This window comes from Orcinus orca, chromosome 4 (genome assembly GCF_937001465.1).
Source record: "Orcinus orca chromosome 4, mOrcOrc1.1, whole genome shotgun sequence".
NCBI lineage: Eukaryota > Metazoa > Chordata > Mammalia > Artiodactyla > Delphinidae > Orcinus > Orcinus orca.
The window spans coordinates 117,484,716-117,511,541 of record NC_064562.1 but is presented as its reverse complement, the minus strand read 5'-3'; the positions used below and the strand labels follow the sequence as shown (position 1 = coordinate 117,511,541).

Below are 26,826 nucleotides of genomic sequence, written 5' to 3'. Positions count from 1 at the left end.
CTATCAGGGCAGATATCAACTGAGCTCACACCAACTTGTGTACAAGTTAGAATACCAGATTATTTTCTTTGAGTGCCATAACTAATACTCAGGAGGATCTAAATTTTGGAAAGTCAGTTATTTTTGAGCTTCTGCTATAGGTCAGTAACTCTGTTGAGGGCTTTACATACCTGATCTCAATTAATTTTTCTCTATTTGGGGGATAGAAATATAATATTATCAAGTGATTTTACAATATTGATCATATTATGAATAATATGATTCTAGAATTCATACAAACTTGATGTTTGAGGTTTCTTGTTATGTGAAAAATCTATATGGGCTCCCCCTGGTGGGCAAAGTATCAGTGACGTTTACAATGGTTAGTTATGGCTTGTGTTACGAAAAACTTGTGCTTAAAACATATTAAGTTTAAAATTGACTTAAAAAGAGGCCCCTTCCGAACCCTCTAAGAGAAAGTGAATAAACCAGAGAAGTGAAAAGTATGATGGGTTGAATGAACTCATATATCATATAGCTCACATATGAAAAGTTTGCAGCACAGTTGTAATTTTAAGCTCGGTAGTACTTTTTTCTTCCTGACTTTCAGGTTCTCAAAGTCTGTAAATACTAGAATTTGCCTTCTACTTGTTACAGTCTAACATAATGCCTAATTGTCAAAACTTTCTTATGGAGCTCAGAAGCTATATTTAACCAAGAGAAGTGAGTCTTTTCATTTCACAATATTGTATACATTCCTGTTCACTTTTTGGACAGATGATAAGAAAACCGTAGTAAAATCAACATTTGTCTTTTATAGTCTAAGTAGAAATGACAGACTGCAGCATATCTTGACTGGGAGAAATTGAGAAAGGAATTAAAAAGCATAAGTTTTGAATTATAAATACTTTTGGACTATGCCAATAATTAACTGTATGATCTTGGAGAACTCACCTAACCTCTATTTTTGTTTTTCGTTTGCTTTTTTCATTTTTCTTGTTTAATGAGGAGCTTTGACTAGATAATCGTTTAAGGACCTTTTCAACAGGGTGTTTCCATGATTCAGTACTCTTTTTTCTGAAAGTCTCAGACTATATTTTAAAATGCTTTTTGCAGTAGTAACTGCCCCAGCGCCTTATGATACTTCCCCCGAGTTCCTATGTACTCAGAATTTTTCACCTAGATAAAAAAAAATGATTTTGTTTTTCGAAGTTGTTGTTTGGTATGTTTCCACAAGTATATTTGATTTAATAGTGATTATGTACTCTTATAATGGGCTGTTATCAGTGGGGCATGTTTTTGAAGTTGGCTAGTTATAAAATCTGATAATAAAAACAGTAAGTGCTCATTAAACAGAATAAAAAAGAAAGTGAAGTTCACATATAGTACTACTTGCCAGAAATAGCCACTGTTTTGATTTTTGTATATATTTTTTCAGACATTCTTCCTATTAAACAAAAACAGTTTTTCTGCAGTGCTGCTTTCTAGCCCCTCTTTCTTTTTGCCTTGTCTTGGTTTTTTCACTTAATAACATATTGTGAACATTTTTCCATGTCAGTACGTATTGTTCTTGTCATCAATTTATTTGGCTGCATAACCATTAAAAACAATATTACAGAGTAAAAATCTCTTACCTAAAAAAAAAAAAAAATTACATAACTTATTCACCTGAACCTCTATTGAAAGCTATTTAGGCTGCTTTCAGTTTATCACTATTTTAAACAAACAGTACATTTTTTACCAAATTTGTTTCAGATTTATAATCTCTTAAGATAAAAGGCAAAATGGGGGAAGGAGCGCGGGGTACGCAGGCGCCGTTGGCGTGGGGGGGGGCGGGGCTGCGGGTGCCAGGCCTCTAAAAAAATTTAAAAAAAAAGGCAAAATGTATATAAATTCACGTTACTTGTTTTCTGTTGAATCTTTTCTCAAATATAAAAAATTGGATGCCCTAATTTGATAAAAAGAAAATTATTCCTAACTTTGGGGAAAGTGTTAAATGTATGAGAACTTATTTCAGTGCTGGAGGAGAATAGAAAGGGGTAGGTGATAACTGGGAGCAGGCTAGTCAGGAAAACTTTTACGTGGGAGCAGAGCCTTGAAGAGCAAGTAAAATTGGGTAGGTGGCGAGCCTGAGCATGATGTATTTCAGTGACGGTAAGGAAACTGGCTGACTAGGCCAGTGGGTTCTTCTTTGTCAGTGGCGTGAAACAAACTTGGGGAGGTACTTTATGGTCTGCAGATTATAGAAGGCCTCCTGAGCTTTTGTACAAAACAAGTGTACAAAAATCAGTGGCCATCCAAATCTAATTAATGACCACTTAAAAATCTAAAGAAATCATTTACAGTAGTAACAAAAAGCATTTCTAGAAATAACCTTAATAAGAAATGTAAATGCCCCATTTGAAGAAAACTTCCCAGTTTTGTAGAGAGATATAGAAAACTTGAATAAATAGAAACACATATTGTGTATGTGGAAGGGAAGAAGTGTTAGAAAGACATCAGTTATTCCTAAATTAATTTGTAGATTTAGTGCAGCTTTATTCCAAATTCCAGCAGAAAGTAGTTCTGAAATTTATCTAGAAAAGAAGATGAGTGAAAATAGCTAATTAATTTTTGAAGAAAAGTGGAAGGGTGTGTGTTGGGGTGGGTGTACTAGCCTTACCAAATATTAAAACATTTTGAACCCAAAAAATAATATATGCGTATATGGATCAATCAGTGAAGCCTGTTAGGCCAGGTGTGTATGTGTGTGTAACTCTTGTTTAGGGAGGTATTGTAAATCAGTCAGAAAAAGAAGGTTTATTCAGTGATTTGGGGATAATTGGTTAGCACTTTGGAAAGAAAGGCTTTTTTTTTTTTTTAGGTCCTTGTCTTTTACTGTACATACATTAAAGTAAATTTTTACATGGACTAAAGATTTAATTGTAAAAGCAAAACTGAAGAAAATGAAAATGTATATGAAATATTGACCTATCTTCTAGAAGTGGGAGGTCTTTCTGAGTTTAAAAATTAGCAGCAGTAATCTTAATAACGGTGTTGATTTTGATGATAGCAGCTATCACAAGTACTTTACATAGAGACACTATAGCATTATTCCCAAGTACAAGAAATTATTAGGTAAATATGGCATAGTGAAGAGTTTGTCATGACATGAGAAGAATTGCTCATATTAAAAAATACTACCAAAACCAGTTACAATTAAAACTATATATACAAAATCAAAAAACTGTAGGCATGGACATAGTGATTAGAAGGAAACTGGCTGACTAGGCCAGTGGGTGCTGGCCTACATTTTAGTGTATGTAAAATGCTAACAATGGCTATATCTGGCTGATGAGACTATGGGTGATTTATTTTTCTGCTTCTATCTTCCTGAATTTCTCTAATGAACACATATTACTCTTGAAATGAGAAGCAAAACAGAATAAGTAAAACTCTAGGCAGATGAGTTTTTATTTGCTGTGGGAGGAATGGAAAAGAATATCTTTTGATTGGAAAAATGTCATGAATAAGCAGTATCTAATTATATATTAAATGTACAATGGAGGGGGCCCCTCTTTAAAGGAAGTCTGTGGTAAATCTTTTGTAAAGGGAGTAATTTTCCTGTAACTCAGCTGGATTTTCAATTCAGACTTTCTTAACCTGTACAGGAAAATCATCCACAAGTGTTTCATTGATGTCTTAGCTTTCTGGTTGTCATTCTAAAAAATAATAAATGGTAATAATAGCTACCACTCGTAGAGCACCTACTCTACCTGGCACTCTGCTAAAAGCTTTGTAATTTGGTTGACTATCCTTGCAAGTTAGGTTCCTTTACTCATAAAGAAACCAAGGTGTCCTGCCCGAGATGATGTAACATTGATGAGCTTGTGCCGTATTCCTGGGATCGCCTGCCACCTCTCCAGGTTCTGTGGATGCAGGGCTATGTGCATGCGGAGTGCTGTCCTGGGACTTTGGAGCTGGACTTCACTTTGTATGGCACAGGTCAGATCTCTGGTGATTTTCTCCTTGGCATGTTGTCATATCATCTACTGTCTTTAGGAGCATATTTTGCTACATAAATCACAGGTATTTGAAAATGCCTGACTAGCTTTTGGGGAAATACAGCTGCCTCCAAATCAAACTCTTTTTTTAGTCAACAATTACTAGTAACTGTGTATTTTTTAGAGGTAGTGTTGAGGTATGTTTTTGGGAAAATGGAAAAAGGGTTGTAGTTTTAGTTAGTAAAATCATTGAGAAGGAAGGAGACCCAATTTATACATTATATCCATCTGAAAAAGTATAATTCCCTTTTCTGTCATTGGGACACTAGTTTGTTATTTATTTGTTCATTCAACAGTCAGTCCCGTGAAGAACTCGAGCTGAGATGATTTTTCAGAATTGCTCAGGTGAGGCAAGGGGCCAGGCCTTTAAAAACGTTGGTCAGTCATCAGAAGAGGGCTTCACCAGGGAAAGGCCTTTGAGTTGGGTGACATAGCTTCCTTCTGCTGAGGACAGTGCCTGAGAGAGACTCAGCTGTGAGCCATCAGCAGGCAATTCTTCTGGATGTTGGGGGAATGAGGGCCTTCATCCTGAAGGCACAGCTCTGCCATACTACCCTTTAGGGTTGTTGTGAGGACTGAATGAGGTATTTCATGTAAAGCTGCCAGCATTGTATCTGGTACATTAGAGATACTCATTAAATGGCGACTACTTTATTATCAGCTTATATTTTTTGAGTATCTGCCCATAAGTATAAGGAAGGCACTTAGATTGCTCTTTGGGCTGGGAAGATGAATGAGACTTTCATTTTGGTCATTAATATGCTAACAATCTAGAAGAGGGCATTCATTCATTCAACAAATATTTATTGAGCATCTGCTATACGCTATGTACTGTTTTTGACCCTGGGGATAGAGCAAAGGTAAGACAGACCAAAATCTCTGCTTTCATGGAGAGTATATTTTAATGGGAAACTTACAGTAAACAAGTAAACGGATTCAAAAATACTTGTGTCAGGTAGTGATAAGTAAACTCATAAGGCATACTCATAATTATAGAAGTTTTCACAAGAGGAACTTTGATCATTTAGATAGCAGAGAGATTACTTCGGGGTAAGGTTGAGGGGAGGCTTCATGGAAGAGGTGACATTTAGGTGGGCCTCCCAGATTTTCCACATGTGGAATGGAGAGAGGAGATGCAGGACTGAACACATGACGAAGACTCTAGGAGTGGGAAAGCACAGGATGGTAAAATCTGAGGAAAGCTGAGTTTAACTGGAAGGAGTGTGAAAAGTAGGTAATGGGGTGTGCCAGGTATTACCCCTCGGCCCCTACAGATCTACTCTCTATCCTTTCCACTCTGCTCCTGCGTCAGCAGGCCGATCTTTATGGAGTGCGTGACTGGGTGTCCTTGTTCTCTGGCTTCTGATTGGATGCAGCCAGTTCGAGGCTCCAGCAGGAGACTGGAGGGCTGGAAGAAGCAGGAGTTGGTTTGGGAACTGGGTAAAGGCTTTGCATCCACAATCTATTACTTAGATTACGTGTCTTCCCACCAGCCCTAGAATTTTTTACCTGTGTATGTCAGGCATCCCATGGGTTAGGATGGCTTTAGCCAGTAGGCTGGTACCAGCCATCAATAGACAGGATTGTACTGTAGCCCCACTCAGGGGTGACCCTGAAAGATAGTGACAAAGGGAATTCCTCCCCGTGGATAGAACTTTGGACATTTCATCTTTGCCTTTTTATTTAAGGTGGCTTTTAAAGGCGATATGTTTCTCTCTGTCTCTCTCTCAACTTTACAATGGGGTAATGTCAAAAATTTTAGGCTCAAACAGATTTTCTCTTAGTGATGTGGCAGTTCATACTTTTCTTCCAAATATGACCTGAAGGATTAGAGGTGGTAAATGGTCTTGTGGCACTTTGACTATAAATCTGAACTGGAATGGAATCTGTAACCCATTATCAGATTCTGAATCAGGCTGCCTTGTCTTTCTCCTGTTTTTGTTTCAGTGAAAATGTGTGTTTTTATTCTGTCAGTGGATGGTTTACATACCTAATATACCTAATATTAAAAGGGAATTATATAATGAATACTTGATGTGAAAGGGACTAGTTAAATACTTCAACTCCAAAGGATTCCATTAAAGTAATAAGGAAATTACATTTAATTTTAAATGGTAGAAAGATTTTTTTAATGTTATTGCTATTAAGCATGTATTACACACACTCAAGCCATTTTCTGCAAATGAATTTCCAAAGCACAATTCATCTTTTTACAGGTGGAGAGGAAATATTCTTGCAAAATATAGTTTGATGTTGTCTTCTTAACTGCGGAGAGAAGCATACTTTTCCAAAGAATAGAATGTGATGGTTGATTGGAAACTTTTGGAGTTACGGGCTTTTAGCTCTACCTCTTGAAATAAGAAAATATATATAAATGGGTCCCCAGATGAAGGCGTGGTGGGGTACTTTATAGCCCTAATTGACTCCAGACATAGAGGCCGTGATTTGCAAGCAAGCAGTGACAAGAGGAAGTTAAATCAAAATTAAATTAAGGGAAGGAAGAAAAAAAAAGAGAGATATTAAGGAGAGGTGATGAATCTTCTGAAGGCGTCTAAATACTTATCTGTAGGTAAGTGAGAAATCTGTGAATATATCTCAGTTATGTCAAAGGATGAAATCTGGAAACATTTCAGTCCTAAAAAAGACCTTCTCTCTTTTATAAAGTCTTTTTTGTATTCATTGCTTGGTACAGTTCAGTCAGTACACGCATATTTGCTTCTATACTTTTCCATGACTCAACTGGCAGTAAAATCAGCATCTCCCATGATACACATCAGGTGATATTTTGGGAGAATTGGTTTTTCTGTTTATATTTTGACTATTTGATTTTGTTCAGCTCATGTAAATACAGTTCTGGGAATCAGAATTGATTCCGGCCACTCAGCCATGCTGACCGCCATTTCTGCACTTGTCTCAGTTTCCCTTTTGTTGGCCTCCCCTGTCCAGTGAGTTCTCAGGCCCAAGAGAACAGGGACTGTGTCCCACTCCCCATCACAGCACAGATGAAGTGCAGCATTCAGCACATATTTGTGAAGTTAATCTGTGCCTTGTGCTTCCTCTCTTTCTCATCCAGCCCACTGCTACCATGCGTGCTCATCCCTCACCATCTTGAGCCTGAGTTGATGAAACAGCACTGAGCGCTCCCCGCCCCCACCCCCCACTCAGAGCCAAGCCACTGTGCCGAAAATGCGGCTTTCCTCATGTTCCTGTGCTCAGAACTGCCTGGGCTCAGTACTGCCCATTCCTCACACAGTGAATTCTGTTATTTGGCTGGTCTTCAAAGGTCTTTATAAAGGTAGCCCTACCCACTTTTCCAGTGTTGCATCCCACACTTCCCTGGATCATCCTACCAGCTTTAACCAAGCTGCTCTTTTCACAAACTCCTCTGCTTTCTTGTCTCCTTGTTTGGCTCTTGCTATTTCTCTTGCCTGGACAGCTCGCTCCCCTTCACTTACTCAAATTCTACCCATCCTTAAAGGGTAGAAGTTTAATCTCTTCTGAATTCAAAGCACTTGCTGTCTGTATTACTCATTAAGCCAGCAACTATGTGTGGCTTATGACAGCCTTTGCATTATTGTTTGGTGGTGTTATTATTCTTACTTTTTGAAGATCTGATTGGCTTTATTCAGTGATTTATGAGTCAAGCAGTATCCCATCTAGCAAAGAGATAGGCACTCACGTGTTGTTATTTAATGATTGCATTGTTGCTTAGCTTTCCAAGTGCTGTTTTCTTCCAAACTATATTATTTATCTTTGAGCATGGGAGATGGAACAGGAAAGGGCGAGAGTGATTTGATGTTTTTTACATATTTCCCTCACTGGCTTTGGTAGCTAGTGCTGCAGCCGTTACACAGGACAGTCACCACGTCTTACTCATGTTTCCCTTCCCAGTTCCCAGCCCTGTGCCTGGTCCATAGTGGCGATTCAGTACATGGTATGTGACTAAATAAATAGAAGGCGTTCTCAAATATTTGTTTACTAGTTTGACCCAAAGCTAAAAGAATCAACATGGGTGATTTTCCAACTTCTAAAAGCCATAAAAATCCAGTTTCTCATTTAGCTTTTTTTCACCATTAACAGTTCTCCCTCGAGCACTTCTTCCTTTTGCCTGCCTTCAGCTTCATGCTGAAATATAAATCAATTTCCTCTAATTCTTTTCCCTGTGAAATTGGAGAACAGCTGTTCAGTCACCTCCTTATAAATAACCCTTCAACAAGTTAAATTGCCTCTAGGATTTGCTTTCTCCAGATTAAATTATCCCAAAGCCCTTTCTTTTTCTCATAAAGGCCTTTTCAGAAAGAAGTGTTAGTTGTTTTTTTAATTTCTTTTTCTAGCTCTTTATAAAACTTTATTCTTTTCATAAATGTACCATAGAATACCCCTATAAAGGCCTGATTAATGCTGCCTGGAAAGGAAGGCATCTTGAATCTCCTCATTTGTGTTTTGGAGTATCCTGTTAACCTTTTTTACCTGTTGCCTGTCGGATTTAACTTGTGGTCTACTCTCACCCTCTCCTTGTTTTGTTTCCTTTTTCTGTGCATTTCTTCAAATGAGTAGCTTGATTTTCTTCCCACAAAACACTAACTTGCTGTATCAGGAGTCTTACAATTACAAGTTACAGAGACCCAATGTGAATTAGCTTAAATGATTAAGGGAATTTATTGATTTATGTCACTGAAAAGTCTAGTAATAGGACTTAACCTCCAGCACGGCTGGACCCAGGGGACAAAACAGTGTCACCAAAAGCCTTTTTTCTCACTCCCTATGATCTGCCTTCGTGGTATTAGCATCTCCCTTAAGGTACCTCCAAGCTCTGCTTCATGGTAGCTGTAGAGCTGCAGCATGTGCAGACCTTACTTGCCATACTACCCCATCCAGAGGAAGAGAGAGGTGCTTTCCTCAGAGTACCCACCAGCATCTTGGAACTGAGGCAGATGCCTCTCCTTAAACCCAACTCCAGAGGTCTGCTTAGGACCCAGCTCTTCAAATAGAACAGTGTCACACATGGCTGAGAATAGGGAAGGAATGATTTCCAAAGGAAATTTGGGGAGCTGTTCCCAGGAGGAGGGCAATGGATGTGAGTGGCCAACAATAGATGTACGTTACACTCAAAATTGTGCTTCTTCATTCTGCCTTAGACAGATTATTGATATTGCTTTGCACTGAGGGTATCTCTGCGAATGAATTCTTCACTCAGTCACTCACTCAGTCACTCACTCTCTCATTCTTCATTGAACACTCTGGATAGAGTATGCCAGGCACGCAACTAGGTATTGGGTATACAAACGTGAGTGAGGCAATATCCCTGACCAGGAGAAACTCATAGTCTAGTGAAAAGACAGACTAATAGGCAGATAGTTAAAGCATGTTGTAATAAGTGCTGTTATCAAAGTATATATGGACACAGAGGTAGAAGTGAAGAACTCAGTGGGAGGGGCTTGAAGCAGGGAGGGCTTCACAGGAGAGCTGAGCCTTGACGGGTAGAAGGGATTTCCCTAGATTGGGGAAGGAAGAGCATTATCCTCAAAGCCATGGTGAACCATAAAACGTTTTCAGCAGGGGACTGGCAGGATCAGGTATGGATTTTAGAAAGATCATTCTGCTGGCCATTGGTAAACCTAGTGGAGGTGAGAAGGACTGGCGGTGAGGAGGAGGATCCATCGACTGTTGCAGTAAATGACATCTGAGTGAAGACCCCGTGCACTGAGCCAGGGACCATAGAGACAGAGGGCAGATTTAAGATATATTGACAGGATTTGGGACTTGTTAGATGTAGGAGATGAAAATCAATTGTTCTAGATGAATTCAAGGTTTCAGTTGTGGGTGACTAGATGAGTCTGGTTCAGTTCAAGATGAGTTCATCTTTGTGGTTATTTGAGGTGCCTGTTGAACACCCACCCAAGGGATTCATGTTTATCAGGCCGTGGTAGATACAGAAGTGGACCTCAGGAAAGGTTTCTGAGCCAGAGACATAGACAGGGAGACATCGGAGTATAGGTTGAAGCCTTGAGGAAGGAGTGAGGTTACCCAAGGGGAATTTCAAATGAGAAGAAAAGAGGGCCTGGGAATGGGGAATGGCAACATTTGAGAGGCTGGTAGAGGAGAAGGAGAAGGAGGCTGTGGAGGAGTTAGGCAGGCATCTGGGTCCCTCCAGATAATAGACCTCTTCTCATCTTGATAAAGGCAGTGTCACCTGGGAGGTTGGTGGCATGGTGGTTAATTAAGAGCATGGACTCTGGGCTTTACTACCTACTGGTGTGTGACTTGTGGGCAAATTACTTAACTTCATTTCCTGATCTATGGGATGGGAATTAGGTAGTACCTAATTTTGGAGGATTAAATGAGCAAAGCGCTTTGAAAGTGCTTGGCACATAGGAAATGTTATAAAGTGTTTGATAAATAAACATGGAAACCAATAAATGCATGTGCCCTGCATTTGTGCATCTGTCTGTCTCTCTGAGCTTACATATCCACTGGCCAGTTAATCTGAAATCCAAAATTAGTTTGTTTGGACTTAAATAATTTATTCTTCTGAAAACTCTAGTGATTCCAGTGTAACAGTTTAAGTGTCTGACTTCCTGAAGATTTTCTGGATTATTTATTGGATTATTTTTTCTACTGGCTATTAATTTTACCTCTGACTTTGATGTACTTTTCTTTGTTTCTTCCATACTTCATATATTTTAAAATTGTTCTTAATAACCTCACAGCATACAGCTTTCTCTTCTCTTTTTTTTTTTTTTTTTTTTAAGATTTTCTTCCTCGGAATCATTCTTAAAGTTCTGGAATGCTCTGTCAGTTGCTCCCCCGCATTTTGGTCAGTTTCTGGCATGTTACTTTTAATCAGGCTACTTTTTTCATCCATCTGTAGGAATTGGCAATATTTTCAATTCCTCTCCATTATGGTCAGGAATATGAACTTGCTGTCTTTTCTTCTTCCTTTTGCATTTTCCCAAGTATGTGTCTTGAACCACTGATTAGATCTACGTGCCCACAATAACATAAGCAGGCACAAAGCTTAAATCTGATTTAAAGGAGTATTGTACAGTTTGTTCCTCCATTAAAGTCTAGATTAAAATAGAACAGTATTCAGGGTGTGAGTTTGTCATGGAATCTCTAACACTCGTTGAATCAGACATCGTGTGTGTTCGTTTTTAAATAACTGGGTGGGTCACTTTTTTATTTATTATGAACACAAACACTGATGCTAACAACTGACATGTGAAAGGAAAACAGGGAATAGTGATGAAAACCATTTAATGATTAGTGAGGAAACAAATATTGTTTAATGAAAATAAAAACCATGTCTAAAGGGCCTAATGCTGACTTTTGGAAATATAACCATGTTGCGGTCTGTTGTGTACCCTCTGTCCTGTACAGTAGATATTGTTTAAAATTGCTTGGGAACTGGAGCTTGCAATTGTGAGCCTGGAATGTCCTGCAGATAATTAAGTTGTGGTCAGGCTTTGGAAAAATAAAAAGTTCTCGAACTATGATTTTATAAACATGCTACAATAACATTTCTTTATATTTAACAGTTTCTTATAGAAAGCTGATACTCTCATGAGGCATTGATTAAAGGTAAAACATCAAGAAAGAAAAAATATTAAATTAAAACTTCACTTAGGATGTTGACAGTTGGCTTGTAATATTAAACAGATGTGTATGTTTCTCGGGATATTCTTCTTTCTGAACTGAGTTGCTAAGTTGTATTTTTTTAAATGACAACTACAAATTTTTGATCAGTTAATAATTTTAAATGCCCTTTCTACAATCTTCTGTATTCTAACTTCATCTGTAGTTTGAGCCCTCTCAATGATATAATGATTGGTGAAACCTTTGCTGCCTCTTCTAAAGTCTTTCATTTTCTTTCTTCACCCCCCCCCCCCCCCCCCCCCGGTCTTAAAGCTTAACTGGGCTCTTCTGATTTCATGATGCATTCTTGGAGATTGATTCCTTGAAATAATTTTAGGATCACTGAGTGGAATTCTACCCTTTTAGATTTATGTCTGTAGTTTACTTCTATATAAGTTTCACGTTGGCATCTCAGTGCACAAGTTGACCTACATTGTGGTATTGTGTTTGTGTGGTCAATTGTAAAAGCTTCGTGATACGTGTGTAGAGCCAGCCATGCAGATCGGCCCATACCCCCGTGCTGTGGGCCCAAAGAAACGTCAGTGAGGGACCTCAAGGAAAGAGATTCAGTAAACTCTTCTTTTTGCTCACAGGGTTTGCCATATTAGGCAAATAACATAGAGTCCAGTAAGGGCAGTGGAAGGGGTGGATTGGGCGGGTGGGTAGCCTTTGGTAAATGGAGGAGGAGTCAGGTCAGATTTTGTAGGATGAGGGGAAGATATTTTGCATCCTCAAAGATTCTTCGTATCTATTCGCAAGACTAGATAAATTGTTCATTGCGTTTGGGCTGATGAAATTTTTTAGTTCTGAAGATCATTTTAATTGTAAGTCTGACATGTGTACATCTTAAGTTTTCTGAGAGATATATTTTATGAGGCAGGAGTCTCTGATCAACCTGGAAGAACAGTTTAGTTGGTTTGGGTAGATTTATTTATCTTGGAACTATGTATTGTTTGCACAGTCTTCTTTTTGGAATCAGTGTTTTTTTCTCTGCAGATTCTATTTGGGAAGCTCTGATTTGGGGCCTAGTATTTGGAAGGCATTTCCAATAAACACAAACAAAGACCCGCTAGACTGTCTGAACAAATACAATGACATACTTTAGCATACAAAGCTTTATTTAACCTCAAGAGTAATGAATTTAGTTTTAATAGCAAACTATTTAAACATTACTATTTGTTCTTCATATCTAATATTGTAAATCGTTTTTAAATGTCCTCTTTCTTAAAGTTTGATTTAGAAGCCAAAAATTTTCTTCTTATAAAAAAGTGCATTTTTATATGAAAGGATTTGACAAGTATGCATTTCAGGTGTTCAGCTTTTGTTCTCCAGCTCGCTGTTTTAGAATTATTCTATTACATTTTGTGTGGGGGAGGAAGGAGAGCAAATTTCTGTGTTCGATGTCTTAGCAGATTTAATTGAATCATTGCCATATTCTCCTAGAAGTTTGCAATGCTGATTAACAGTACTCTTTCGGAAGGCGTTGGGAACTTGAGCTATGTGCAAAAATACTATGTAAGTTTAGCATAATTTGTTACTCTAGAAAGAGCCGTCCATTTTAGCGTAAGAATCTGAAAAGCAGTAGAACATGTCTGTTAAGGTTTCTATCAGTTAGCTTGTTTCAGAGCTTTGTATTATTTCATTCCAATTCTCTTCCAATATTTTGCTGTGAAGGAGTGTTGTAAATATTTTAAATAGTTCTCTCTGACCAGAATTAATAATACCAGATATAAGTAGAAAATGCTGTTTCATTTTACCATTCTTACTGCATCATAAGCTAACTCTCTGTAAATGATATTCTTGTATAGATATTTTGGCCTGGCTCACTGATCCTAATTTCAGTATTATGCCTGACTTAGCAATACGCTGCTGTGATCAGCAACAGTAAATTGTATTAGGCAGGCTTTATTTTCTGTGGCAGTGTGGTATTGTAGTTTCTCCCACCCCTGAGGTAGAAAACCATGGTCTTAGTATTGTTTTTCAGTTTTAATGTTTAATAACTCTGTCTTGGGGAAAGGGAAGGTGGGAAGTTTTTCAAAGTAGATGATGATTAAAGAGTTATACCATTTGAATTACTTTCATCTTTTAAAAATTTCATTTGATCATCATTTTTTCTCTGTACAGTGTTTGGATCTTCTCAGCTGTTTCACAGATAATGAATTTGGTTCTGTTCGGGAGAAGGGAGTACATTGCCAGTGTTTGCAACGTTCATTCTCTTAACCGCGAAGTTACTGATTTGGGAATGGAAGACACTCGTTGGTCCCTAGTGGTCTGAAATGGAAAATGCATCTCCGGAAAATTTCATTTGAACTTTCCATAAAGTTTAGCATTTGATTAGAAACAAAAATGTTAATAATTTTAGGTAGGTTGATTGGCTTATTCATAGTGTTCTTTGAGCTACAGTTGTAGTTACTTATTTTCTTAATCTCTTATTGAAAGTAGATGAACTACATATAAAAACTTGGGAACTAGATTAGCACCTGTATTTCAAGCCACTTAGGAAATGGAGGAAAATTCTGTAAATGCTTGTATAAGTGCTAAGTAGACTGAGAAAAATCTGTCAGAAGTTTTCTCTTTGTCATTTCTTTGTTAGCTTTATCATGCTTAATTTTCATGAAAATAATGTGTTTGTTACTGTGGTCGCACCGTGATTTAGCTTTGGCTTGTGTATGATATTTTATTGTCCCTGTCCTGGAAAATTATAGCAGTTTTTATGAGGAGTGGTTTGTGGGTTCACACAACCCACTTGGAGTGCCATTTACCATAATTCTCTTCTAAAAGGACCATAAAACATCATGTAAATTGTTTAAAAAGGGAAAGGCCTTCTTTGAGAAAGGCTAAGAAGAAATCTTTCCAGGCTTTCTTTTGTTTCTTATAGTTTCATGATTTTAAGCTCTATTTAAAGTATTAATGTTAAAGAAATAAAGTGCACATGTATGTGAGTAAAGATTGTTGTGAGCCAGAGCTGGGCTAAAACCAGGTATTGATGCAGAATAATATGTATCAAATTCATTATAATATTTTAAAATGTGTTTCCTGTGACTTTGGAAATGAAATTAAGGAAGAAAGGAAGAGAGAGAGGGAGGAAGGAAGGACGGAAGGAGGGAAGGAAGGATGGAATTAATTCATAGCATGTATATCTTTTTAAGAAAACCCTTGTGTTCTCTTAACTAGTTGTTGTGTGTCTGTAGTCGACATTAAGGCACAATTTTTGGTAACCAGTCTTGTGAAACGCATATTTAATTTCACAAACAGATTTACCTAGAGAAACTTCCCCCCTTGGCCGTTTTACCATTTCGGTTGGCTTGTGGCACTCAGTTTATGTACACCCTTACGAAGAAAGCATAGAATAGCACAGTAACAAGGCCAAAGTTCTGTCATGGTTTTCTGTACAAATGCTTTATTCCGATATTATCTTGGTTTTGTGCATGAGCTCGATGGAGAGCAAGGACGGAAATTGTTAATAATTTTCTACAGCATTTACGTGGTACTCTGAGCTTCTAGTCACTTAATACAGATATATCTTATGTTTAGGAAATTTTAATAAGAAAATCCATACATATGCAAAATATAAAATAGAGGCCCCTGTTCGTTTTGCATAAAGATATAACAAATATATAATAGATTTAATTTAAAAAACCACTTCCTTAGTACATGTGAGGCTATTATAGTTGGAACAACATTTATGGGAACACTTACAAATGAAATGATGATAGCTCTGTTCATGTAAATAGTGATATAAACATTTGTCTCTGCAAAATTTTCTATTCAAATTAGTGTGTTTTAAAAAACCCAAGATTATCTGTGTGGTTTAGAAACTCCTTGGTTTTGTGACAAGAGGAGGTTACAAGTAGATTATATTTATGCATCTTGAAGAGAGTGTCAGTAAAATTGCTAAATTTTCTTGAACATGGCTGTAAATCTTTGTCTATAAATACTTCCTATTTGCATGTGTAATTTCATGAAGAATATCAACTTAGGTTTTATTAGGTGACTGTAAATTCTCCTTTTCCATGTGTGTTAAAACACACACATGCACACAAAACCAACTTCCTAAAACATATCAAAACTTTTTAGAATTATTTCTTACTCTACACTTTTTTTTTTTTCTCCTGTTGAGGTGTTTCTGTACTATCAGGATCACAGAGTAGCCAACCGAAGTGAACTTGGGGAATAGAAAATGAAGGAGATTTTAAAAATAAACAGACGAGTCTAATGTGACATTGTGAAAGGTGGGAACGAGGTGAAGGCTGTCCTGCTGGGCCTGGAGCCTCTGTGCCGCTGGTACAGAACCGCCCTTGGCCTGAACCAGCTCTTCTCGGGGCTCGTTTGGTGGAGTTGGGAGCCCCTTTGACCAAGTCTTTAGCCTGAGAATCTACTTTCTGTGGTTAAGTGTACTAAGCAGAGAAGACTTTTTGTGGTATTTTAACTGAAGCTATTGGTTATGCCACAAATTCTATAATTAAAAATTTTGTGTCTAGCTCTGTTGACTAAATTGTTTTAACATGAGATGTTTGGAAATAGGATAGGCAGGACACTGAAGGGACCAAATACCAAATTCTCCAAGTTAGCTATTATTTTCCACCATGAATTTATAATACACTGCTATATAATGACATCATTATTATTGTAAGTGATATAGAATGCTATGTTTAGGGGGTTTCTTTTTTTAGATTAGGAAATAATTTTTCATTTTTTGTGTTTACACAGATAACGTACTTCCTAGTCATTTACAGTTATTAAATAAAAATGCATAAGGTGAGTCAAGTGTGTGTTATCTTGTTTTATAAATTACTCAGTTGGAAGGAATCTAAACTTACTTTGCTTACAGCTTTTGTCCCAAATGTTGATGTTTCCTTGTTTCTGTTTTTCACTTGAGTCAGAAAATATTTTTCGTGGACTTTAGATGACAGTAAGTCATTTGTTATTAAATAGCTATATTTTTTCTCTTATGTGAAAATCCTCATCAATATGACCAATTCCTGTCGGAGAAGGGGCACAATTTTTCAATTTTTCCCCCCAAAACTGCAACTTCAGAAAATATGTAAGAGATGTAGCAATTAACCTACATGCACATTTATAATACTAGAAAATGGGCAGCTAGTTACATTCAAAGACAGGATCTGATAGACCCAAATTGCTTAAAACATCACAGTTATTGAAGATCTACCCCAGGGAATTTGAGAAACCATTTAACAGATGAAAGTACATTTTGAAAAGTCTGACCTTACAGGCAATCATAAAATGAATCAAAACAGTGCTTTTTTTTCCCCCTGAAATGTACAGAGCCCATCTGTGTCTAATCCAGTAATTATAGACTGTGTTCAATTACCTTTTCAAACTTGGAGCAGACTGGAGACTAGGCAGTGAACAAACATAGGGTTTTGTCTAGACCTCAATTGACCACAGTCTAAAACTTGAATTTATATCTAATTTTATTTTTTGTTTGGTTTGATGGTTCTTAAAGGATTCATTTTTGCTACTTGGTGTTTTCCCTTCTTAGATTTGAGATATTGCCTTTTCTCATCACAAAAGCTTTTGTGTCATTGATAGCTTATGCTATAATCAGATGTGTGTTTTCTGAATACTTTGTCTGCAAATCAATAATTTGCACTGGAGAAAAGACTGCATGGGGTGGGGGAGGGGATTATACCTGTGAGTAGTATTTTTTTAAAGTAGCCTTTAAAATGTTGCTGCTGACTATAACTCTTTTTTATGTGCTAGGAAAAAATAATTTATTTGCCCTTAAACTTAGAAAGCTATAGTTAAGGTAATTTTCAGTTGCTTTGTACACTTAATAAGATGTTTTTAAAAATACATGTAAACTGCTAAAACAAATCTGTCTCTTTTATCAAATATATTTTACAGTTGTTTTTCTCTTTGCACATTTTTTATTGCATTTGCTCATCAGGCTGGTATCCATTATAAGATACAGTGTATAGTGTTCAAAATCCACTTCAAACCATTTCTCTTCAAGTCAGTTTATGATTTGATGAATCTTTGTGTGAGAATTAACCACTGCTCTGACGGTTCAAAATATTTAAATTTTATCCAGGAATCTTGGAACTTCAGGTTTTTCTTAAAACACAAGAAAAACAAAAGGTGACTACGGTTTTTTGTTTTTGTTTTTTTGTTTTTTTTGTGGTACACGGGCCTCTCACTTCTGTGGCCTCTTCCATTAAGGAGCACAGGCTCCGGACACTCAGGCCCAGCGGGCATGGCTCACGGGCCCAGCTGCTCCGTGGCACGTGGGATCTTCCTGGTCCAGGGCACGAACCCGTGTCCCCTGCATCGGCAGGCGGATTCTCAACCACTGCGCCACCAGGGAAGCCCCGATGACTACAGTTTTTAGAATGCTTATGCAATAGCCAAAGCTCTTTTTTCCCCATTATTTAGTATTCATGTCATTCACATTCTAATTAGCATTGGAAACCAATGTTTTGAGGTATTTATTGGATGTCATCATTGCATATTGAACCATGAATTTTTCTAGAAACTTTATGACCATTCCCAGAATGGTGTTTTGGGTTTTTTGTTGTTGTTGTTTGTTTTGTTTTAAGTTCATTTAGGTCTCACCATTCTAGGGAAGTTTTAAAGTTTCTGTCATAGGGGAGGGTATTTGGTTGCATGAATGAACTTTCTGAGAGTTATATGGGGAAAATGAAACCTAAAGAGAGTTACAAGTACCTTATGCTTAATATTTCCGTGAGGCATTTGCTTAGTTAGACTAGAATAGTATGATATCTTTACCTTTCCTGTCCCCATGCTTCTTAGGATCTTCACAGAGAAAGTGAAATATTAGTCTAAGTAGGAACTTGAGAGACCCTTTGGATCCTGTCTCATTCCCTCCCTTATCTAATCCATTTAAAATGTTCTTGTTTCTATCTCCACCCAGTTTTTCCTAGGCCAGCGCTCCCCCCTAGTTCCCACTTCATTATGCGATGTTTGGGCCACTGAAGCTACCTCCTTCATGGCACTTAGCCTGGTTTGGATTTTTATATTTGTTTATTAACCTGTTTAATGCCACTCCCACTGGACTGTAAGCCCTTTCAGCTCAAAGGCTGGATGTGTGCTATGTTCTGTTGTATTCCACCATTAAACACAATGTTGCTTGTGGCAGGCATTCGCTCCTTGTTGGCTGAATGATGGATGAATGCACTGTCTGCCTTACTTTCATCCCATTCTCCCTGGCTTAGTCACCATATCCATATTCTTTCTCAGATCATCCAAGCCCCTCTTAACCCAATGCTAGTCTTTCTCTCCTTTTCTTTTTGTGCCATTTCCTCATATAGATCTTATTTCTCTCACCAAATGACTCTGGCCATGCTGGTACCCTGCCCTGAATACCCCCCACCATTTTCCTTTCAGCCAGCCAATTTCTCTCCTCTTTACAAAGTGATACACTCCTCAGAAACACTGTTGCTCTAAGCTACATCTCCTCTTGTATACTTGTACTTACCCGATATTTGCACTTAATTGAACATAACCTTGGCAAAGTTGTTTTTATGGTTGAGGACATTGCTTTATGATCTGTTGATATGGAGCAGTTAGTCTTTTAGGCTGTGTTGTTATAGGGCTCACATGAGGTCTAAGTGTGTGAATAATAGCTAGTATTTCTTTAAAGCGTTCCAGTCTGCCAGTCGTTTTCGCTCAATTCTCACAATCCTTTTAGGAAGGCCTCCCTGTTTTAGAGATAAGAGACAGTGAGCTTCAGAGAACCCAAGTTGACTTGACTGAGTCATGAACCCCAAAGCAGCAGGACAAGAATTCAGATCAGGGTTTTGGCACTCTAAACTCTTATGTTCTTTCTGGCACATCAAGATTGTTTGAAAATATAAGTTTTATCTTTATAGACATTCTGGACACATAGAGAACTATTGGTTTGTTCATTGATTAAAACGATGCAGCCCATAGTTTTGTTATATCACTTATTGGACTCACTGCAGCTGTTGGCTGTTTGTCTTCCCCATTTTTGCTTCTTAAAGGCACTGGCCACATCCTGTTTGATTTTCAGTCCACAGTGTGTGGTCATAGTAGAAATGCAATTGTTGAATGAATATAGTGAATCAAATGAAAGATATAAAAAAATGCAATCAAAGATAAATCCTTAACTGACATAGATAATATCTAAAACATTGGGCTGATATAAAGGCAGTACGGTCCGGTGGTTAAGACCAGAGAGGCTGGAATCCAGTCTGCCCGGGTTTTAAGCCCCAGCTGTGGCACTTTCTAGCTGTGCGACCAAGCAAGTTACTTTACCTCTGTGTGAATCAGTTTTCTCATCTGTGAAATGGGGATTATAATCGTACCTGTCTCATAGGGTTGTCTGTGTGTGTGTGTGTGTGTGTGTGTGTGTGTGTGTGTGTGTGTGTGTGTGTGTGTGTAAAAACTTAGAATAGCATCTGGCTCATAATAATGCTCAGTAAATATTAGCTTTTATTAAATAGACCACATAGGGCCACTGGGCCATAAAGATAGGCATTCATAAACAAATATACTTGATTGTGTGTATCAGTAAAAATAATGGAAAATATTAAGGAGTTGCTGGAGTAATTTGGGTGGCTCACGCTGTGTGAGGGCAGCATGAGAACGCCAAGTGGAGGAGGGAACACTGAGCATTGAGTGTGGGAGCAGAACGTTCACTCTGCAAAACACATGCAACATTTCCTGCGTACTCTGCCGTATATGATGTATGTATATTCCACAGTTCAAGTTCAGAGGAGAAAGGTGCTACGGGGTGCTCCTTTAGTCAGGAGCTAAGGATAATTCCTGAGACATGCCCTCAGAGAGTAGAGGATACAGATCGGAATATCCTGGATCCCAAGGAAGAGAGAATTTCGATTAAATAAATAATTGGTTAAGTATCATGCAACAGAGGAAAACCAGGAGGTTTGACCATGTTAATTGGTTATCATGTAGAGAATAATTTCATTGAAGAGTTAGTTAAGAGAAGCCAGGTTGGAAGGGCTTAAGATTAAATATATGAATGTCTTGAAAAATCGGGACAAAGTGGACCATCCATTCAGGGTTCTTAGTATTGAAAGACAGGAGTGAAAGATCTTTAAAAGGTAGTAGAAATCACATCTAAATAACATTGAAGCTCTCTCTTTCTGCCATAACCAAATAGCTGAAAGAACTTTATTTCTCACTCTAAATTTTTTTAAATGACAACAATGATAGAATGAATTTCATTCATGAGATCTGTTTTCCATTCACGCTGCACTGTCTGTTGCTGTGCTTGACAAATTGATTGCTTTACTTATGATAATATTTATGCAACTGCTTTCCCCATCTGCAGTGAAAAGATTGAGAAACATTTCTTTGATTTGTGTATCTACAAGTCTTCCTGATTTATAGAGAAGCCTTGCAGCAGTGACCACTCAGTAAACAGTTTTTGAGCACTTTCAGGGTGCTGCTTGATGCAGAGACATCATAACGTACAAGTCCTGGCCTCATGGATTTTGAAGGCTGAGGGTTGATCATCATGTCTCCTTTAGGCTGGATTCTCTCCCTCAGTGGAAGCTGGAATCGTACAGTCCTTCCTCCAGTAGTGACTCATGCATGGGTTTCTTCCAGATCCTCAATGTCTTTATCACAGTCCTGCCCTCAGGTTGAAATGAAAAGAAACTATGGCATTTATAAAAGCAATGATTGAACATCAGTCTTTTATAAGAAAAGATAGAAGTTTATGGTTGTCTAATCGCAGCCAACTAGCACGTTATTACTGCGTTAGCACAGAGACACCGCAGACCTCTGGCTTTGCAGTGAGGATGTGAGTGCTGGGGTACTTTTTTCCTCATCAGAGGGTTAAGAATCTCATTGGTTATTCCTTTTTGTTGGGTGTCTGTTTAAAATGTAGAAATGTGATTTTTACTAAGCTTGGAATTTTAGAGATTTCCAAGGTGTCATATTTAAGTAATCTACTGATGAACTTTGAAAATATTAGTATTACTGTGTGTTGCTGGTGAATGTAGCCCCTAAAACTGACACTAACACAGTAAGATTCAAGAACCGAGGGGAGAGGCCCCAACCTCCGTGACGCTGACGGAGATGACTCTGCAGGTTGAAACCCCCTACGCTTTCCTCTACTGCTTCAAGCCTTTTTCTCTGTCCTTCCCTTGATTATGACTGGCTCCTGGCTCTGCAAAGGGGTGCTTCTTCTGGGATAAGTTGCAGTCAGGTGTTTGAGCCTACTTCTGTGGGATAACAGATGAATGGAAATCCTGAGAGCTCTGGTGTGCCTAAAGCTGAGATTTGGGAGCTAGGCTCTTTCTGATCTTACTCTCAAGGTGCAGGTGCTTCTAAATTAACATGGAATATAATTTCTGGGATTTGCTAATGGGAGAACCAGGGAAAGATTTCCTGTCTCCTGTCTCCTCTTAGTATTTGGGAAAATTTAAAAAAATTTTAAACTTAGACTGCTTCCTTCCTTAAATTTTGAATTGAATGCACTCATGCCCATTTGATGTGTATATTATCATATTCCTGGATTTTATTCTTGAACCCAGTTGGAAAGTTTCAAGGCAAACATTTGGTTTTCTGTTAGCCCACAAATTGGGCAATGGTTGTTCAATTATGGTCTTCCGCTGACTTAGGCAGAGTCACATGTTAAAAGTATATTTTGCTAGTAGCCCACAAAGCATACCAACTGTCAGTCCTTTGTCATGTCTGCCTGTGGACAGTAATATTACAGTAATAGTAATATTCCAAAATTTCATCTGTGGATTACTTAAATGTATCATCCAGAAATTCACTTTAAAATACATCAGAGACAAAACAGCCAAGCATAGATGTTATGTACTCTGCCTGCCCACTTACCTAAAAATTATAATGGTCTCTCAGTGGACTCAGATGCTGCCCGGAATACCTAACTCACAGACGTGCCTCAAATGTAGAAAATCAAGTTCAATATTATGAAGAAATATTATTTTCCTGACTATTTGCTCTGTGTTATGCTTACTATTCCATATTAAATGGTTGTGGTGGATGTCTATTATATTTTTTGTCCCAAACCACCCTTCTATCAACAGTAAGCACCTTCCTCCTTTTGGGAACTGATACCGTCTCTGACTTCAAACTGGTATTTTCAGCAGAAGCTGCTGTGTTTCCATGTAACATCCTCCAGGTCACACACAAAGGGTAGGTATCAGACTCAAATCAGGACAATAAGAATCCTTCCCTAAGATTTCTTAAAAATTGCAATTTGAGAAAAGAGTGATTCTTTGTCCAGTGGCCTGGATTTTAACAAATAAAAGGAGCTGTTGGTGGCCATGTTCCCATTGCTGAGCTGCAGTGAGAGAATTAAAGCTGAAAATCAGAGAAGAAAAGGGATTAGAAATCAAGGGAGCTCTATAATTTAAAAATTAATTTATTTTTAATTCAAGTATAGTTTACTTATCCTATTAGTTTCAGGTATACAACACAGTGATTTGATATCGTTAGAGATTTCGCACCATACAAAGTTACTTTAATATTATTGACTATATTCCCTGTGTTGTACATTATATCCCCGTGACTTCTTTATTTTATAACCAGTAGTTTGTACCTCTTAATTCCCTTCACCTATTTCACCCCTCCCGCCACCTTCCTGCCCTCTGGCAACCACTAGTTTGTTCTCTGTATCTGTGAGTTTGTTTCTGTTTTGTTATATTTGTTCATTTGTTTTTTAGATTCCACATGTAAGTGAAAACATACAGTATTTGTTTTTCTCTGTTTGACTTAATTTCACTTAGCATGAGATACCCTTTAGGTCCATCTATATTGTCGCAGATGGCAAGATTTCTTTCTCTTTTACAGCTGAGTAGCATTCCGTTGTGTGTGAGTGTGTGTGTGTGTGTGTGTGTGTGTGTGTATCACATCTTTATCCATTCATCTGTCAATGGGCACTTAGGTTGCTTCCATGTCTTAGCTATTATAAATAATGCTGCAGTGAACATTGGGGTGCATGTATCTTTTGTTTTTGCATATATATTTTTGATTTAGTGTTTTTGGTTTTTTGGATAAATACCCAGAAATGAAATTGCTGGATCGTATGGTAGTTCTATTTTTAATTTTTTGAGGAACCTCCATACTGTTTTCCACAGTGGCTGCACCAGTTTACATCCCTACCAGTAGTGCACGAGGGCTCCCTTTTCTCCGCATCCTTACAGACACTTGTTATTTCCTATCTTTTTGATGATAGTCATTCTGACAGGTATGAGGTGACATCTGATTGGGGTTTTGATTTGCATTTCCCTGATGGTGAGCATCATTCCATCCACAAACAGAAGAATACCCATTCTTTTCAAGTGCATGTGAAACACTCCCCAGGATAGATCACATGTTAGGCCACAAAAAACAAGTCTTAACAAATTTAAGAAGAATGAAATCATATCAAGCATGTTTCTGACCACAACGATATAAAACTAGAAATCAATTACAGGAAGAAAATTGGAATAAACACAAATACATGGAGACTAAACAACATGCTACTAAAAAACCAATGAGTCAATGAAGAAATCAAAGAGGAAATCAGAGAACAGCTTGAGACAAATGAAAATAGAAACACAGCTTTCCAAAATCTATGGGATGCAGCAAAAGCAGTTCTAAGAGGGAACTTTATAGCGATACAGGCCTACTTCAAGAAACAAAGGGCTTCCCTGGTGGCGCAGTGGTTGAGAATCTGCCTGCCAGTGTAGGGGACACGGGTTCGAGCCCTGGTCTGGGAAGATCCCACATGCCGCGGAGCAACTGGGCCCGTGAGCCACAGTTACTGAGCCTGCGCGTCTGGAGCCTGTGCTTTGCAATGAGAGAGGCCGTGATAGTGAGAGACCCACGCACCGCGATGAAGAGTGGCCCTCGCTTGCCACAACTAGAGAAGGCCCTCGCACAGAAACGAAGACCCAACACAGCCATAAATAAATAAATAAATAAAAATTTTAAAAAAAGAAACAAGAAAAATCTCAAATGAACAACCTAACTTTACACTTAAAGGAATTAGAAAAAGAACAGAACAAGCCCCGAGTCAGCAGAAGGAAGGAAATAATAAAGATCAGAGAGGAAGTAAAGGAAATAGAGACGAAAACAAACAATAGAAAAGATGGATGAAACTATGAGCTGGTTTTCTGAAAACATAAACAAAATTGATAAACCTTTAGGCAGACTCACAGAGGAGTTTTAAATACCCACTTCCAATTGTTTCAGAGGTCCAGCTGGATCTTTGCCCTTCCCATGTTTTGGCATTAAACCAGTGGCTCTCAACTGGTGGCAGTTTTGCCTCCAGGGGATTTTGGCAATGTCTGGAGACCTTTTTGCTTGTCACTGCTAGGGGCCTGCCCTGGCATCTAGTAGGTAGGGGCCAGGGATGCTGCTAAGCCATCCTGCAATGTACAGGACAGCTCCCATTCCCAGAATAATGCCCCTACAACAAAGAGTTATCTGGCTCAAAATTTCTATAGGGCTTAGTGTGATAAACCCTGAATTTTAACCCCTTTTTCAAACTTGTTGGATAACCTTAGTATCCCCTTTTTTGGAATGCTAGCTAGAAGCAGTTGCTGTTCAAGAGAACCTTAACTAATCTAGGGGTGCACATGAGCTAATTGTGAGTGTTGTTTGCTTATTGGTACACATTTTAGTTCCATATTTAAGATTTTTCAGCACAAAGCTGACCTAATGAACAGATATCCCATCACTCAGGTTTAGAGGGACTATTGAATTCACCTACCACACCTACACACATTGTTCAAATGGACCTTTGGAGCCTTTCTTGGGTACCTAAGCAACATATATTCTGAACTTGAGAACTTTTGAAGCAAAATCTGTTCATAAATTGCTACTAGGATTGCATCAAAATTATGCTGTCCTCCCTAAGATTTCTTTTGAGATTTACATTCAGCTCCTATATAAGGGATGAAATATATCCATTTTTAGGAATAACTATGTGGAATAATAACACACTGTCTTACAGTGGTCTTGATCAAGCATGGCTACCACAAGGAGCTGCCAGCATCTGTGTTAACATGGGCTGGGCAAGCAAAATTCCTCTTTGAAACTATCAGAAAGCAAGGTACCTCTGATTCATCTTCAGACTCATATACATGAATTTCTCAATGAAAAATTGATGAAAAGAATGTTAGTGATGACTTAACAACGAGAATTTGAGGTGTTGAGCACGGTCCTGCAGTTAATCTCCTAGATTAAGAATCAGATTTAATGTTTCTTACATTTTTCACTAAATCTTTTTTTTTTTTGTAACTTTCTTTGACTAATGTTTTTTAAAAACTGTGATGGGGAATTCTCTCTCAGTTTCTTTCCCCCTGGCCTCCCCCATTGCTCTGGTTAAAACTACAGATGAACTGCAGAGCATTTTGTGAGGCTAAATTTCTCTCGCTCCTTTGTTTTGTCTTTCTCTCTGTCTCTCTCTTTTCCACTCTCCCTGCCCTGGTTGACACATAGGCACTCATTAAGTGTTTGTTCAAAGAACAATGAATGGTTGTCTTATCTAACCGCACAGCTCTATTTGAATTCCATTAACTCCTAAATTTTTATTTCCAGCTCCAACTTCTCTTTCAAACTCTACGTTGGATTACCTACCTGACATCTGTGCTCAGAGGTCCAGTAGACCTTTGCTGTCCTTGCTTTTCATCACATATGCTAGGTCTACTCCTGTCTTAGGGCCTTTGTACTTGTTCCCTGGACTTGTAATGCTTTCCCCCAGATATCTGTCTGGATGACTCTTACCTCCGCTCCTTTAAGCATGTCCTTACGTGTCATCTTCTCAATAAGGCCATCCTGACCACTCTATTTAAAATTATAATTCATCTCTTCCTCCACATTCTACCTAGATTTCCCTTTCCTTACTCTACTTTTTCTTTTTTTTCCCCCATAACATTTATCACCATCAAATATACTTTATTAACAGACTTACTACTGTTTATTATTATATGTTTTTAACATATTTATTATATTTATTGTTTATCTGTCTAGAATCTGGCTAGATTGTAAGCAGAGCCAGGATCATTCAAATTGGGATCTTCTGACTCCCAAGTTTAATTCAGTTTTTGTTACAAACCAGCTTCTTCTTCTTGACTTCAGAATGGCCCTGGTATTTTGGGATCTACTACTTCTGGTCTCCTGAAGTGTCGGGCTCAGTCTTTGCTTCAAAATAACAAATTTCGTATATACAACCTAC

At 38.1% G+C, this 26,826-nt stretch overlaps 1 protein-coding gene and 1 long non-coding RNA gene across 2 annotated transcripts in view; both read left to right on the top strand.

The window, feature by feature from the left end:
* The window catches only part of STX18 (syntaxin 18), a 122,540-nt gene that overhangs the window by 7,242 nt on the left and 88,472 nt on the right, over nucleotides 1–26,826 (top strand). The window lies entirely within an intron of this gene.
* Nucleotides 1,851–16,419, top strand: LOC125964182 (uncharacterized). The gene is made up of 2 exons (XR_007476909.1): nucleotides 1,851–11,603; nucleotides 13,782–16,419. It is a non-coding gene; the product is annotated as an uncharacterized LOC125964182 (long non-coding RNA).